At 35.1% G+C, this 15803-nt stretch overlaps 1 long non-coding RNA gene and 1 pseudogene across 1 annotated transcript; both read right to left on the bottom strand.

Moving 5' to 3' along the window:
* LOC112000002 (UPF0481 protein At3g47200-like) overlaps positions 1 to 15803 on the bottom strand; it is a 71081-nt pseudogene that overhangs the window by 32860 nt on the left and 22418 nt on the right.
* Positions 690 to 3575, bottom strand: LOC111999972 (uncharacterized). The gene is made up of 3 exons (XR_002881672.2): positions 2351 to 3575; positions 1687 to 1738; positions 690 to 1171 (listed from the first exon to the last, which is right to left on the bottom strand). It is a non-coding gene; the product is annotated as an uncharacterized LOC111999972 (long non-coding RNA).

Here is a 15803-nt window from a genome sequence, read left to right on the forward strand (position 1 = left end):
CCCATTCTACATCCTTCATCGTTTCCGGTTTCTTCTCCTTCCCAAGCAAGGCCTTGTGAACTCCTTGTTGAATTAGGAGATCCTTCATCCGCCTTTGCCAAAGAGAAAAATTTCTCTTGCCACAAAACTTCTCTACATCATACTTTGTGCTTGACATCTTTACTGTGTTCAAAGGATTGAATCCTAACCTGGCTCTGATACCACTTGTTGTGCAGATAGCACCCCAGGACTCCAATCAATAACAGTAAATAAGCGGAAATTAAATAACAAGCACACACAAAAACACAAGAATTTACGTGGTTCGGCAAACTGCCTACCTCCACGGAGACGACGGAGAAATTTTACTATAAAAATAGGGAGATACAATAGTGCACAATAACACTCTCAAGAAACCTAAATCCCAATTACACCCTAGCACTCTCTCACAGAAACAATAAGAATAGAAGCTGGCTGCCTCTCTTTTCTCTATTTTTCTCTCATGCGGCTGCTCACTAGGTTAATTGGAATTCTCTAATTACACAACTGCATCTTCATCTCATAACCTAAAATATATATATTTATATATATGTCAAAGTCGGCAGAAGAGGTTTCCTATTACAAATAGGATTCGGTCAACTTGGGCTTGTGGCAATTCAAGCCACACGCAAGCCCACTTCAACAATAATTAATGGGGGTGGGGGAAATGCAAGTTTCATCTTCAATAATAATAATAATAATAATATGACAATAATGATTTAATAATGAAACACAAAGTTTCTCAAAGTAAATACCTTGAAACTATATACTATAATCTGTGAGCACTAATAATATAATTCCAAATCCTTAAAATCTAACATATGGTAATTTATCTCAAATATACCACACTACCACGTAGGCTGGTCAGAGGATCCACCCATTCACAACTAGCATGATATTGTCCTCTTTGGTATGTAGACTCTTGAACCCATGGACAGCAATCTCATCCATACCCTTAAGGTTTTTCTCTCCCCCCATGGGCAGTAGAAAGAGTGCGTCAAATAGGACCTTTCTTGCATGTGGTCTATTGGCCCCATGGGCAGCAGCCTCACCCACACACAATTGAGGAACCTATTCCCCCCATGGGTAGCAGAGAAGAACGCGTCATCCAAAGTGAAAGAGCATTGACCTAGATTTGATTCCATTATCACAAAGACTGCGGAAATCAAACAGAGTGATCACTGAGAAATCACATATGGCATGGTGTTAAAACCACATAAACTCACAGGTTACATTACTTTGAAACACATAGTTCATATCCAAGTAGTTTCAGAAAACCTAAAATAATCTAATTTCTACAAAATTTGTAAGGTTTTCAACTTCATTCTTGTCAAGAGATTTTCTATCAATTTTCCAAATAATACAAGACAAGATAATCATCTTTAAATTTTTCAATATACCATAAAATCAATGATTTTTTTATCAAAGATTAAATAAAAGATGCTCATTTTTCCATATCAACAATTTATGCATTTCCCCAAATGCAATACCAAATATGATGCATTTTCATATATAATCATATATATATATATATATATTAAGGTTACGATGCGATAGTTTTTAGGAAAAATATGGTTTTCATAGGTAGTTTCCAAAAGCGTGTCTAACCCAAAAATAACATTTATGCAACATGGTTATTTTTCCAAAAAATCCCATTAAAAAGCTACTTACCTCGCAACCGCAAAAGCCTAATTCTCCAAGCTCCAAGGAGATTAGCTAGAACCTAAACAATATCAAGTAAACTATCACAATAAGCATAGAGCTTGAAATTGTATCTAGCTACAATTTAGGAATTGCCAAATGAGCACTTAATTAGGCAAGCCTAGTATTCAACCTCATCCATAATAATATATCCCACTTCCAAAGTTTCTCAACAATTAATTCACAAGGCATAAACTTCAATTTATAAAGTTAACCCATTTAATATCATTTCCAACATTATGACTAGCTTCCATAAAATTTACACTACATCATTAAGAGACCTATGAAAGCAAAATCAAAATATCCTCCCACACAAGAAATTTAGAACTTCAACTAACTTCAAATAAACCCAATGGCAATAAAAAAAAAAAAAAAAAATTAGATTTACCAACCATCACATGTTATAACTCAAAACCCCTAAATTTTCCACCATAAATAAACCTTAGATAGTCATCATTAGCACAAACCATATACCCACTCATCAAATAATTCCACCTACACAAAACCCATATATACAAACACATAAATATCACTTCCAATGCTCATAAATCACATGGGTACCATTACTAAAACTTAGATAAAAATAACCTGAAACAAAAATGTAAAACCCACCAAAAAGATTAGAAATTTTTACCTCAAAAAAGTTGTGAAGGTGTTTATAAGTTCACAACAAATTTTCCGGTGATCTTGTCGAAAAAATGATGGTGGAGATGTTGATTTGGAGTGGTACCTTGGGAGAGGATGAGGGAGTATGAGAGAAATATTTGTGTTGTGTTGAAAGAAAATGAAAAAAAGAAAGAAAAGAAATGAAGTAAGTGAGCCGGCCAAAGAAGGGAGATAAGGTGGAGTGAAATGTGTGGTGGGAATGGGTGGGGTAGGTGGGGTAGTTGGGAGGCACATGAGACCCATAAAATCTGACTTTTTTTATTTATTTTTTATTTTATATATATATATATATATATAGGGATGTTATAGAGAGTCCCTAGCAACACGCTAAACAAAATGTCGAATTCTATTTAGAGTCCTTATCTTCCATATGCCCTTCCACACCCTTTGACCACCATCTAGTGAAGATGAGGATGGATTCTTGTAACTTGTATCAACTTCCAGCATTCGGTAAGCCGATCCTCAAGACTACCTTCAATCACTGGAATACTCTTTATAACTCTGCTTCCCATGGTAAGAAAGTCCTCTCCAATTGTCCCGTGTCCTAGATTCTTGAGGCTGCATGGAATAATTCCTTAAACACAATTAATATGAGAATTGTTTCTAGGAAAGACAATCTTTCTATTTGTAGGATCCGGTAACCATCTATGCTCTAAACATCAATAGAGCTTCCATCCCTAACTCTCCATATGGCTCCCTTATTAATAACATCGTGCGCTTGTAAAATACTCCTCCACACACAAGAGTATTTTAGATGTACATCAATATCAAGTAAGCTGCCATTAGGAAAGTACTTTGCACTAAAGACCTTATAGAGCAAGGTGTCTTTATGGTGCAAAAGTCTTCATACCTGTTTAGCTAGATAAGCATTATTAAATTTTTGGATATCTCTAAACCCCATACCTCCCATTGATTTTGATGAGCACAACGTACTCCAATTTACCCAGTGAATCTTCTTTGAATCCCCTTGACCCCACCAAAACTTCCGGATCATAACTTTGATGTCTTTGCATAAGCTAACAGGCATTTTGAATTCACTCATAGAATAAGTAGGGTAGATTGAATAACCGCTTCAATCATAACCTCCTCGCCTACTTGGGACAGTAGCTTCTCCTTCCAACCCTGCATCCTTGCCCAAATCCGTTCTTTTATTTGAATGAAGCAAGCTTTCTTCTCCCTTCCAACAAAATAGGAAAGCCCCAAATATTTCTCATAATGTTGAATCACCGGAACCTCAAAGGATGATTTAATGGCCTCAATGGTTTGGCATCAATATTCTTACTAAAAAAATAAGGTTGTTTTATCCTCGTTGAGCATTTTGCTTGAAGCCACTCCATAATAGGAGAGAAATTCTTGGATCTTCACACACTCTTCCATAGAGGATCTGCAAAATAAAAGACAATCGTATGCAAAGATGAGATGAGTGAGTTTTGATCTTCACCTAACTTAGCTAATATGACTCATTCAACTCAACTCATGTGATTGTGAGATATATATATATATATATATATAACTTTAGTTATTTTATAAAGAAAATCAAATAAATACTTAGAGCATTCACACCAGTATGTGTATTTTACACATCCATTTTTACATTAAAAACTACTTTTTCTATTTTACACATTCACTTTTACAAAACACCCACATCAGTTCATTTATTTTACAAGATATTTCAATAAAATATTCATTATACTCCATTTTTTTATTATTATTTCTCTCTAACTACCTCCCTAGTGGTCATACTTTTTTAATTTAAACTTAAATTTTAAGTAAACTACCAACACCAGTGGCTCGACCAATGGAGCCGCTTGTGGTGGAGGTCTGGTGGTCAAACCTCTAAAATAGTGTTTCCGACGACCGCCGCTAGATTGGTGTCTCCGCCCACCATGCCGCTAGCACTAGTGGCCAGACCACCAAAATAGTGGCTTCGGCGACAACTGATAGATTATTGTTTTCGACCATCATTCTACCATCAAAGAAATATTTTTGTGTGTCGTTTTAGGGTTACGTATTGAAAAGATATATATATATTATTTACTATTAGTATGATTTTAGTTAAAAAAAAAAAAAAAAAAAAAAAAAAAAAAAGAGTAAAAAAAAATTATTAATAAGACAAAAAAAAAAAAAAGAAAAAACTTCTTCTCCCACGGTCTGTTCTCTCTTTTTTTTTTTTTTTTTTTTTTTGTTGTAGCTCAACACTTGTTTCTCTCTTCTCTAATGGCAGCAGCAAGCTCTCCACGAGCAAAGAAAGCAGCAAGCTCTCCATGGCAGTGGTGATAGCGGCCTTGATTTGAGTTTGGGTTTGGGTTGATGGGTTTTCTGTTGAAAGTTTGATTTTGGGTTCTAAGTTGTTGAGTTTTCCATTGAAGGTTTGATTTTTGGTTTGATTTTTCTTTGTTTTTGGTTGATTTTGTGATTGGAATATCATGGGTCTGGATGGGTTGTGGTGGTGGTGGTGATTGAGTGGTGGTTAGGCGGTGTTAATTTTGAGTTAATTCTCTGTGCTAGGTTGTGGTGTTTGGTGGTGGCTCTGGGTTTGGTGGTGGCGCTGGCGCCTTCTTCCCCACGCTAGTTTGTTGCAGTTTGATAGAGGAGAGTGAAAAAAGGAATAAAAAAATCGGATACACATGAACAGTAACCGTGTAAATATACACGGTATACTGTTCATTTACACTGGCTGTGTATATTTTACACATCTTTACACCCACTAATGTGGGTGTTTTTTTGCTCAAAATGTTTAAATTTGGTCAAAATATGTATTTTACACAATTATAAAAGAGCTGATGCGAATGCTCTAAGAACATGTAATTGATGGGCTAGAGGCCTAGAGCTTAGCCTTGCGAGTAGAGCTTAAAAAGTATGCTAATCATTCTCCAAGGACCACGGCAGTTAAACCATTGAAAGGCCTATGCTAACCTAGAATTTATTTTTTTAGCAGAAACCAAGGTAGTTAGGGAAAAGGTTGAGGCAATATATTGGTGCCTCAATTTTCTCGACCCTCCTCACACAGCCACATCCCACTGTTGTTGACCACTATCTGTGGTCCTCCAGATGCTACTTTAAAGGGTGAGTGTTTTTTATTTTTTGTTTATGTTATTTATTTATTTATTGTTCACGCATAAAGTTATAAAGTCCTTTGGAATGTCTTGGCTAGGGATAGAGACATTACTAAAAATGTGGCCTATAGCTATGTTTTTTTTAGCTACAAGTAGCCTATAGCCGTGTTTTTAAGAAACACGACTTTAACTACTGAACTATAGCTACGTTTCTAAGTATTTTTAGCTGCTCTTTTTTGGATTGGGCCTATTGCCGTGTTCACAAAGCATGGCTATAGGTCCAACCAAATATATGTATATGTGTGTATATATATATATATATATTTAAAAGAGGACCTATACCTGCGTTTATAAAACGTGGCCATAGCAAACTTAAAGCTACGTTTTTATGAAACATGGCTTAGAATCCTGACATATAGTCGAGTTTTTAAAGCGTGACTATAGGTCCAACCGAATTTAAAAAAAAAAAAAGAAAAAAAGAAAAAAAAAAAAAGACCTATACTTGCTTTTAAAAAACATGACCTTAGCCAACCTAAAACTGCGTTTTTAGCAGTGAGATCATAATATAGCGTTCTTTCTCAATAAAAGGCAAGAAGGGAGGCAAACGTTGTGCCAACTCATCAAAATGGTGATTTAACAGTCTTATGGAAGAGAATGCATGACTAGGGATATAGAGGCAGTCCTCTAGGTCCGTTTGGCATCACAATTTAAATAATAATTTTTAGTGTTTTAAGTACAGAAAATTGTGGGTAAAGAAAAAAAAAAGTTTGGGGAACTCTGAATTTAGAGAACACCTTATGAGGTGTTTTCAATTTTTGAGGAACATTGTTGAGTGCATTGTTAATTATCTTGGAAACCGTTAAACTCACGCAATGTTGACAATACATAATTGTGTAATAAGTACCCATTTAAAAAAAATATCACACAAAAAAAATTTGTACTCTACTTCTCGTACCAAATACAAAGTGTGATTTTTCAATTTTGAAAATATATTATTAGAAATATGGTACCGAACACTTTTTTTTTTTTTTTAATATACTTTTTTTTTTTTGAGAAGGTTTTTTTTAATATACTTCAAACATTAGTTTTCACTATATTTTTTAGTTCATAGTTTTTGCTTCATTTTAAAAACCAATAAATTTGTTTCCAATAGGCTTCAGCTCTCAAGTCATTGGGGACATATTCTTGAGATGCTCTTTCATTGAATCACCACATTGCATACTTCAACTTCAGTAGGAATTAGATTAAAGGGCTTTTTGAAATCAGTGTCATTTAACACTGGGGGTCTAAACTTCGTCATTAAATCCTATAGGATTGATCAACTCATCACTATCAACATATATACTCAAAAAAAAAAAAAAAATTAAACACAACATATATACTCAGAACCAAGGTCACCATTCCATTGTCCACCATGTTACTGCCTAGAAGATTGTCTTCTATTATCCAGTATTTCTTAATTCCAAAATTTAAAATTTTCTCTTTTTCATCAAAATATCTCTATCATCAACTCCTTCATCACTCATGAAAAATAAGACAACCCTTGGCACTCCTTATTAATATCATCCTCACCCTCCATTAATTTCATTGAGAAAATCACTATGACCTTCAAGTCATTTGTTTCAACCTCCATTGGAACATTCATTAGAATTGAGGTTGGGGTAGAACTAATTATTATCTTATGAGCTTGCTCGTGCTCACAAGATACGGGTTCTTGGGGTTGGGTCTCAGGTAGTAGTGATAAGGAGGGTGGGCTATTTGGTTGGAGTATATATAATGGATTAACTCCTTGCTCAAGATACACCTGAATTATCCTATGATCCTCAATTCTCTATCTTATTTATTATGGGTACAAAATTACTCTTAAAAAATAAAATTCAAAAAATAAAAATTATAAAATTCTCAAAATTCTCAAGAAAATAAGCTTGAAAATAAAACGGCTGTCGTTTAAGAGAGAGCTTATTCATGTGGTTGTAGTTTTGCTTATTTATATCTGGCATGTAAGAAGCACGTAATTACTAATTAGAGAAGTTAAAGATTCTAACAACTTCATTGCTCAGTTATTGTATATACAAAACAGAGTTGTATTGCTGAATGAATTACTTACAACCTTAGAGGAAATTTCCAATCGGTGTGCAGAATTTGATAAAATTCTGCGGTAGGCATTACAAGCACAAGAAACAATGATATTGTTAATAGCATTCAGTGGTAAAGTGAAATTACAGAAGATAGAACATTATTATTAGCTGGAATACATTATCTTCAAGGATGCTGAGACAACGTTTCAAAAAACCAGCATCAAAATATTTTGTAGCAAACCCTATTAGGAACAAGAGGATATCACAAGCTACACAAAATGACTAGGTCAGATACAATTCATACATGTATGCCAAACCAAAACACTCAGAGATTGAACTTCACAAATGAATCTATTTGGTGGAAGACCTAACGAAATCCCAGAGAGTGAATTCCAAGAATATAAAACCAACAACAGTTGCAGTGCCTCTCCAAAGATCGGAGAAATAGATACTTTTCAAGTATTCGATATTGCGGTTGCAACCATTTTGATAGTGGTTCCTAAGGTTTTTAGCAACATCACTGTAGCGGGAATTCTCTTCTGCAATTTCAAGGGCAATTTTGTTAACCATATTGGCAACTTCTTGATAGCTGCCTAGCGCATTGACAATAATCCTTTGTCAACAAGCAACTCTACATCTTCGCTAGTGTTGATAAGATGATCCAATAGCACCATATAATTGCATAAGTAAGCTTGAAATGGATAATGACACTGCTCCAGAGCCATTATGTTTCTGAAAAGGTCTTCAGTTCTGTTATCTGCCACAAAGCTTGGGAGATACAGTAATGATTGCATGGGTTCCAAGCAAGGAAAACATTTCAAACATGGTAAGAAAATTAAGAGCCAACTGAAGCATTGACATTTTCCCAAGGGCTCCCACTTCTTGAATTTTATTTTATCAAACCTTCCCTTCAGTCTCTTCAAATCTTACTCCTGTCTCACACAACTTTGTTGCACTATATACATAAGAAACAGGATCTCCGGGGTAGGTTTCGGGCTTTGATGGATAGTAGATGTATCTAATCAAATCAGTGAAATGTTTTACTCCCTTCTCAGGTAGTTTTTGCTTCTCCTGGGAAATAAATATTTCCAGAAATATTTGCAGGCAAGGTTAAAAAAGGTATCATCCTTGTTTTTGTTAGAATTGGAAAAATTCTTAGATAACTCGTCGAGAATAAAAAAAGGAATTTGATTCTCAAGCAGAGACGGATCCACGTTGAGCCCAAAGGGGGCCTGGGCCCCACCCTGGGCCTAATTTTTTTTTTTAGCAGGTAAAATTTTCAAAAAACCAAAAAAAAAAAAGGGCTTAGGCCCCCTTACGTTTTTTGCTCGGGCCCCCCTCCCAAAAATCATGAACCCCCCCCCCCAGCCCATATTCGGCCAGTCCAAGAGTCCATTTTTCGGCCAGTCCCCAACCCACATCCGGCCAGTCCATGTAAAAAAAAAAAAAAAAAACACTCAGCTCTCAGCTCTCACTAGTCCAACTCCAACACTAAACACCTAACACCAAACAGAGAGCAAACCAAAAACATGAAGGAAAAAAAAAAAAAAAGAGAGAGGAAAAGGAGAGGCGATACAGAGGATAGAGAGTGCGAGACAGAGAGTGAGAGAGACTGAGAGTCCCACGCCGACGACGCCGCCGAGACCCACACCCGCGGTTGCTCGATCCTCGATCTGAGACTGAGAGAGCAGAGACCCACTCCACTCACCCATTTGGCCATTTTCTAATACCCACACCGCCATCGGCGACTGGCGAGAGTCGCGAGTGACTCCACTCACCCACGCCGACGATGCCACCGAGACCTACACCAACGGTTGCTCGATCTGAGACTCACCCATTTTCTAGTACCCACACCGGTGAGAGTCATGAGACCCACTTGCCGCCGCCCACGCCCGTTGCTCGATCTGCTCAGCCTAGCTTCGTCGCTCCAGCCTTCACAGTTCACAGGTATTTACTCTTATCTTTTCCTTTAACTTCAAAATGTTTGTGACTTTGTGATCTGAGAATCTGAGATTGCCTTGTGGACTTGTGGTCTTGGTGATTGTGATTGTGAATTAAACATTTATGAATTGTGGTGTTGGTGATTGTGATTGTGAATTGGAACTAAATGTTGGTGATTGTGAATTGAATATTTGAATTTGTGTTGCTGGCTTGCTGCCTGTGGTGTTTTTTTTTTTTTTTTTGGCTTTTTGGCTTTGTGACTCTCTCTCTTGTTTATATAGATAAGAGAGAGACAGAGAGACAGAGAGTAGAGTTTGTAGAGATTAGTTTTTTCTTTGTTGACTGTTAGTTGGGCATAATAGGGACAAGTGAGGTTGGGCAACGGGCAAGTGACAGAAAAAAAAGGTAAAGTTAAAAACTTAAAGAAAAGTTTTTGTTAGTAGTGCAGGGAATAAATTATAGTGTTGGTGGTGGATTCATTAGGTTAGTGGGTCAGTGTCAAAAGATGGAGACAACCCAAAGACATAAATTATAAATAAGGCCGACCAAACACAAAGGCATAAATAAAGGTAGACCAAACACAAAAAACAAAAAAAAAAAAAAAAAACAAATCATATATTATAGAAAATTGTCACACAAATTTAAAAAAATAACGGTGATTCTTATTTTATTTGTAGATCATGAAAAAATCAACTACAATGCTTGATTTTTTCAAAAGAAAAGGTTCAAATTCTTCCGAAGTCAATGTGGGATTGCCAACAACTAATGTTGCTATTCCAATTCCAGAAAATATGGATGCTCCAATTCTAGAAAATGTAGATGCTCCAATTCTAGAAAATGTGGATGCTCCAATTCTAGAAAATATGCATTTCTCAATTCCGAAAAATGTTGATGTTCCAATCTCTCAAACACAATTTCAAAGAGTCGATCTTGATTCTTTGGATTATGATCCCGGAACACGCAAAAAAATATGGGAATATCATGTTAATCAAGGTGATGAAATTCGACGGGCTTACATTATAAAAGGTCCGCACCAACTTCATCTAAAGACATACCCAAAAAGTGGAAAGCACAATCGTAGCTTTCAAGCTTCTTGGTTTGGATCTAATTCAACATGGCTTGAATATTCTCCTACAATAGATGTAGCTTATTGTCTACCCTGCTTTGTCTTTAATAATCCAAATGGGGTTGTGGGACAAAATACATTCACTGTTGGTGGATTTAGGAATTGGAAAAAGGTTGGGGGCAAAGATTGTTCTTTTCAAACTCATATAGGAAAAGAACCTAACTCAGCTCATAGAGTTGCCGAGCAAAAGTGTAAGGATTTGATGAACCAATGGCAGCATTTACAAAGGGTAGTTGATCATTTCACTACTGAACAAATTGCAAATAATCGGTTGCATCTGAAGGCCGTAATTTTTACTGTTCGATATCTTGCCTTTCAAGCTATAGCTTTTAGAGGTCAAGATGAAAGTTGTAGTTCATTAAATCGTGGGAACTTTTTTGAATCATTGGGTATTGTGACTTTTTGGATGAGAAGATTGCTGAAATAATAGAAAAGCTCCCAGAAATGCAATCTACACATCACCTAGGATTCAAAAGGAAATTCTATATGTTTTCTCAACCAAAGTGAAGAAGGCCATTCGGGAAGAAATTGGTGATGCAAAGTTTTGCATAATGGTTGATGAAGCTCGTGATGAGTCCATGAGAGAGCAAATGGCTGTGGTTTTTAGATATGTTGATGCATAAGGCTTTGTCAAAGAACGTTTTTTTGGGCTTATTCATGTTGCTGACACTGCGGCTTTGACTTTAAAGAAGGGGATATATTCTTTGTTATCTCAACATTGCTTAGATATACAAAATATTCGAGGGCAAGGATATGATGGAGCAAGCAACAATCGAGGTATGTGAAATGGATTACAAGCTTTGATTTTGAATAATTGCCCATATGCTTACTACATCCATTGTTTTGCACATCGCTTACAATTGGCATTAGTAAAAGCATCAAAACAAGTTAATGCCATTAGTCATTTTTTTCTTGCATTGCTTTTTCTGATCAAAATTGTTAATAAATTGGAAATGGAGTGTCCATAAATGGCTAACATTTAAAGTGAAATAAATGTAGGCTCTAAATTGTGTCAACTCATTTTTAACTCTAGCTTAATTTAATCATAGTTAAATTTAATTGCAGTTAAAATTTAAATAAATTGACATAATTTAAACCCTACATTTGTTCCATTTTAAATCATAGTCATTAAATAGTCACTCTTCATTTCACTTGAAAATGTGAAATGAAAAGGCATAATTTAGACTCTATATTTTCTCCACTTTAAATCTTAACCAAATGGTCCATTTCAAGTGAAATTGAGAGGATTTTTATGCCACTTATTATATATTTTTATTTATTTATTAGAATAATGAAAACAAGTATAAGAGCAGGAATCAAGATTAATTGAAAAATTCTTGTGCCATACCAAAAAGGTACAACATTGACCACAACTCGCCCATGGACCTACCATCACCCTCCATCAACCACAACTTGCCTCATGGACGAGTTGTGACCAATATTGTGCTTTTTGATATGGCACAAAAATAACTCAGATTAATAACATGTGCGTGGACTAAGGATATGGGCTAAAGGTTAATTACATTTCAGACTTGTTCCTTGATGTGGACATTTCACGTTCGGAAATAATTTTATGGACTCTGCTATGTTGTCACTTGTCAGGCATCCTAAGTTAATTGTGGACCAAAAGTAGAAAAAGCCCAAGTTTCGAGCACACATATTCGTGCCACAGACATAATGGAATTCCATCAGTCCAGCGTATCCTGTTCTGATTAATTGGGGAAACATTAAATTTATGTTAACCGAACCCATATATATATATATGGAAGAAATCACTTCTCAAGTCCAATGAAGTCCAAGTATAATGAAGCCCAAGTGCAGTGCAGCCCAATATATATGTTGGAAAAAATCACTTCTCACGCCCAATGAAATCCATGTGCAGTGCAGCCCAATATATGTATGTTGGAAGAAATCACTTCTCAAGCCCAATGAAGTCCAAGTACTTGAAGCCCATGTGCAGTGCAGCCCAAGCCCAGCATTCAGCAGCCTTTTCAGTGTTGTACAAGTTAGTTATCATGTTAGTTTATGCAGCAAAGAGTTGTACCAATAGATATTAACCAGTTTGTTTCATAGTTACTAGTTAGTATTAGAACTAACATTTAATTAATTAACTCTGTTAGAGATCGAGACCTACATCTATACTACTATTTAAAGGGCTTTCCTTGTTTGGAATCCTGATTTTTTTTTTTTTTTTGGTTCAAAAATGCCCCATACCCTTATATTTAAGTAGAGACAAAACTAAAGCACAATCCGGTAAAAATACAACTCTTAACTCTCACTAAAATATTGCCTAAAAAATAGGGTCACTCTCCTGTTGATTTTTAATTTGCTTTATCTACTTATGAATTAGATTCTCAAAATAAAAATTATATATATATAAAATAAAAACACAAGTTTTTTTTTTTTTTGGGCTACAAAATAAATGTTAATATTTGTTCATTTTTTGAAACTAGCCTTATGACACTCCTGGTTGTATTAGTAGTTCTGAATGCGTAATATTAGTGTGCATTTGGATACTGCTTATTTTGCTGAAAACTGAAAACTTATTGCTGAAAATACTGTAGCAAAATGTTTTTTTATTGCTACAAATTACTGTTCACCCATTTTTAGCACTTGGCTGGTCCATGAACAGTGCCATGGACTAGCCAAAAAAAAAGGCTCCAGAGACAAACGCAAACGCAGCCGCTAGAAACAAATGCACTCTTAATGAGAAAGCATGTAAACTTCAAATTAGTTTTTAGCACTTAGCTAGTCTATGAACAGTGCCATGGACCAGCAAAAAAAAAGGCGCTAGAGACAAACGCAAACGCAACCGCTGGAAACAATGCACCCTTAATGGGAAAGTGTGTAAACTTTAAATTAGTTTTTTTTTTTTTTTTTTCTTCGCAATATTCATGGGTCTAATCTTGGGGGTTAATCCAATCGCTGAAAAGCTTAAAATTGTGGGATAGAACTAATAATAATCCTTAAAATAATCAGAAAATTGAATGTAAAACACTCAAAAAGTCAAGATTGGAACCAAAATGTCAAACAATCAAAGCGTCACTCGGCACTTTGATCACAAAAGTTTAAGTGCCGATCAACTCTTGAACATAGAACACCAAGTGTCTGATAGAACTTAGTCCAACGAAATCAAAATTTCGGATTTTAGCACTCCTTTTCAACTAGGACTTTAGTTTAAATGTTTCAAAGGATAAACATCAGTTCAAAAAATTGCATAGATAACAAGATGGGAGGGAAATTCAAGTTTTCTACCAATTATTTTCTATAAATACAAGATTTAATTTGCTTTATCTACTTATAAATTAGATTCTCAAAATAAAAATTATATAGATATATATAAAATAAAAACACAAGTTTTTTTTTTTTTTTGGGCTACAAAATAAACGTTAATATTTGTTCATTTTTTGAAACTAGCCTTATGACACTCCTGGTTGTATTAGTAGTTTTGAATGCGTAATATTAGTGTGCGTCTGGACACCGCTTATTTTGCTGAAAACTGAAAAATTATTGCTGAAAATACTATAACAAAATATTTTTTTTATTGCTACAAATGACTGTTCATCCATTTTTAGCACTTGGCTGGTCCATGAACAGTGCCATGGACCAGCCAAAAAAAAGGCTCTAGAGACAAACACAAACGCAGCCGCTGGAAACAAATGCACTTAAGGGTCCGTTTGGATTGAGCTTATTGTTGCTGAAACTGAAAACTGAAAATACTGTAGCAAAATAATTTTTAAATGTGTAAATAATATCGTGGGACCCATTTTTAATGAAAAAGTTGTTAAAAAGTAATATTTGTGGGTCCGTGAACAGTGCACAAATCACTGTTCACAGTGGAAAAGTCAGCATTTGCTGCTGAAAGGAAAAAAAAAAAAAAAAGCAGCAAAAATGCATTTTCATCAAAACGCAGACGCTAAACGCCGAACCCAAACAGCCACTTAATGAGAAAGCGTATAAACTTCAAATTAGTTTTTAGCACTTAGCTGGTCTATGAACAGTATCATGGACCAGCAAAAAAAAAAAGGCACTAGAGACAAACGCAAACGCAACCGTTGGAAACAACGCATCCTTAATGAGAAAGCATGTAAACTTTAAATTAGTTTTTTTTTTTTTTTTTCTTCGCAATATTCATGGGTCTAATCTTGGGGGTTAATCCAATCGCTGAAATGCTTAAAATTGTGGGATAGAACTAATAATATTCCTTAAAATAATCAGAAAATTGAATGTAAAACACTCAAAAAGTCAAGATTGGAACCAAAATGTCAAACAATCAAAGCGTCACTCGGCACTTTGATCACAAAAGTTTAAGTGCCGATCAACTCTTGAACATAGAACACCAAGTGTCTGATAGAACTTAGTCCAACGAAATCAAAATTTCAGATTTTAGCACTCCTTTTCAACTAGGACTTTAGTTTAAATGTTTCAAAGGATAAACATCAGTTCAAAAAATTGCATAGATAACAAGATGGGAGGGAAATTCAAGTTTTCTACCAATTATTTTCTATAAATACAAGCATCAATCACCCAAAGAGGACATTGAGATTTTTCAAAGTGAGAGATCTAGGAGAAACTCTAGAGAAATTTTGAGAGACTCTTGGGACAAAACATTAGGTTGCTTCAATGCAAAGTTACACCAAAGAGTTTAACGTAAAACACTCTTAGCATTCCCATACACCATCCATATAATTATCTTTCAAAGTTTCAAACACTGCAATCACCTAGACAACACCACAAGCACAAGTCCTCATAGACTTAAATGGAAGATCTGTGGATTGATCCAAGGACAAAAGAGCAGTAAAGAAGTCTGCATTCTTGAAGGTGATATGCCATCGAATCACTTAAGAGAGATCGTGCATAGGTAAACTTCTAAATCCTATTTCATCTTCATATAATCAATTGGGTGAAAAAATGATTTTTGATGAGATGGGTTAAATCTAATTCCCATGTATATAACAATATGTCCATCCATTTTGGGATTAGATTTGAAGTTTTACAAAAAATTTACAAAATTAACATATTTAATTTCTTGCATTGCATAGAATGGCAATGTTCTTGAATGAGTGCATAATATGATATGGATATTAGTTTCATGAAGACCGATCCTCAAACTAAGCGATATGATTACCTAACACCTTCTCATTTTGTAACTTTGCCTCCAAACTTGATCTTGGGTTCAGAGACCATTCCTTATCAATGTTTTTTTTTTTTTTTTTTTTT

Source organism: Quercus suber, unplaced genomic scaffold (genome assembly GCF_002906115.3).
Source record: "Quercus suber isolate HL8 unplaced genomic scaffold, Cork oak 2.0 scaffold_188, whole genome shotgun sequence".
In the NCBI taxonomy this organism is placed as follows: Eukaryota; Viridiplantae; Streptophyta; class Magnoliopsida; order Fagales; family Fagaceae; genus Quercus; species Quercus suber.